We start from the raw sequence: 1,941 nt of genomic DNA, 5'->3' as shown, positions 1-1,941 counted from the left end.
GTACTTCTTCTGCTTCATCCCATGCACGCATGTATGAGCGCTGTGGAGAAATTCAATCTTCCAGATAACTTTACTGAAGAAGCGGGAGATATTTACGCATCAGACACGACTGCTGCATCTAGAAAATTCACGGGCAACGCAATATGCTAAATATATATATATAACTAGGATTCCTCCTTTCCCGGTTTATCCTGAATAATCGGTAAAACATACCGCAGTATAGTTAAAGCCATTTGAATCTGTCGAAACAACGCCGGTTTTTGGGGCTTCCACAAAACTGCTGAGTAAGAAGACCAACGCTCTCATGACTGGATGACAAGGTCGATATTCTTTTGTGCCGAGAGGGCCTCTTATCGCCGATGTATTCTCCGAAATCCACTTTGCAGCTGTGTAAGTCTTTGGCTTAACTATGCGCCAAGCATCCGTGTAATGTTGGTGAAATCCATTGTTACCTACAGAGGAGCCTTGACAAGCTGACAATGAAGTTGGTACCACACTACTCTGTGACTCTATTCGATATAATGACATTCTGTACACTTCGCACGTGCACTACAGAGACGTAAACAACGGGTGTTATACGAGATACGCTCCATTTATAGACGGACATGGTATATTATATACATACGATGCCATCATAATATTCCATACTATTGGATTCGAGGAAAACGTCCCGTCCAGCAATACGTCCACCGACTAGGACTTTAATTTATCTTCTTTTTTGTGTGAATTATGCTTCCTTTTTTGTTCTGAGCTGAGAGCAGGACACAGCACACATAGACCTTGTTTTCTTGAAAGGACAGCTCCTTGTCACGCGGTCTGCAATGACTTTGCCAATAACTGGGACGAACACAGCTCTCAAAGCGACAGTCTGGAGCTCCGGAGGGTGTTGGGATTGCTGCTGCATTCGATTGTGCTCACACGTACGCCATCCGCATATACTACGAAGGGCGAAAGCTTTGCCGTTTTGGGAGAGAAAAGAAAAAGAATCAAACCATAAGGTTTACCCATAGCCGATTTCGATTTCTCCGTGTCGTCACCGTTGTTCCTAACGTTACAATTGTGCAAGACAACACAAGAACAGTCTGCGATTGGTTGAAGCACGAAGTGAGATCTTCACGTGGGACTTGACCCAGTTGGAATTGGTGATTTGGTTTAATAACTGATGTTATTTCAAACTATGTAGCGTGTGACATTTGCTATGCAGGTGTTCAACTTGAACTCAGAGAAACGCGAGCGAAAAATGTTTATTTTCAGTTGACCAAATCTATTTAATTTAACACATTTAGTTGTCACTTCAAAAGGCACTGGCCTCCTGAAAAACGACACGCACGTTGTGTTTTCCTCCTTGATCCCACTATGCACGAGTCAACACGTATGCCCGATCCCTCAACAAAACCGTCACATATGCAGTAACCAGTCATTGCTAATAAAAAGCAGGAATGTCATGTGTATTGAAAGTACGGGAACCAGGTACGGCGACGCACAAAGCACAACACACCACCCGCCGAGAGGAGCCGAGCAGACGCCGCAAGGGCCGGAAGAGGACGCACCAGTCGTCACGACTGTTCGCAATGCGGCTTTTACCCGGGGGCAAAAGACGCAAGTTAAAAAATACATTCAACACAATTACATTACAACTCATTACACAAATACATTCATTACATTCGAGTCAAATATAAACGAAATATTTTGCATGGTGCATTGGAAAGATATATGGAATTACCTGATGAGCCCTATTTACCTAACATCAAGGGGTCGAGAGTGTCCCTTTAACACTTAGGTCCCACTATCGTCCTTCTCCTCCTAATCTCCAATGACTTCGCTAAGGGCGGCACCGCCCGGTGTTTAGAGGACTCGTATATTAAAAGGGAGTATGGCGATTGGGAAGAGTCACAAAAAGACGCTTGGCCTGTCAATCACAGTTTCGCGCCCCTGATTAGT

This window comes from Ornithodoros turicata, unplaced genomic scaffold (assembly GCF_037126465.1).
Source record: "Ornithodoros turicata isolate Travis unplaced genomic scaffold, ASM3712646v1 Chromosome99, whole genome shotgun sequence".
Taxonomy (NCBI): domain Eukaryota; kingdom Metazoa; phylum Arthropoda; class Arachnida; order Ixodida; family Argasidae; genus Ornithodoros; species Ornithodoros turicata.
Note: the sequence above shows the minus strand (reverse complement) of the source record.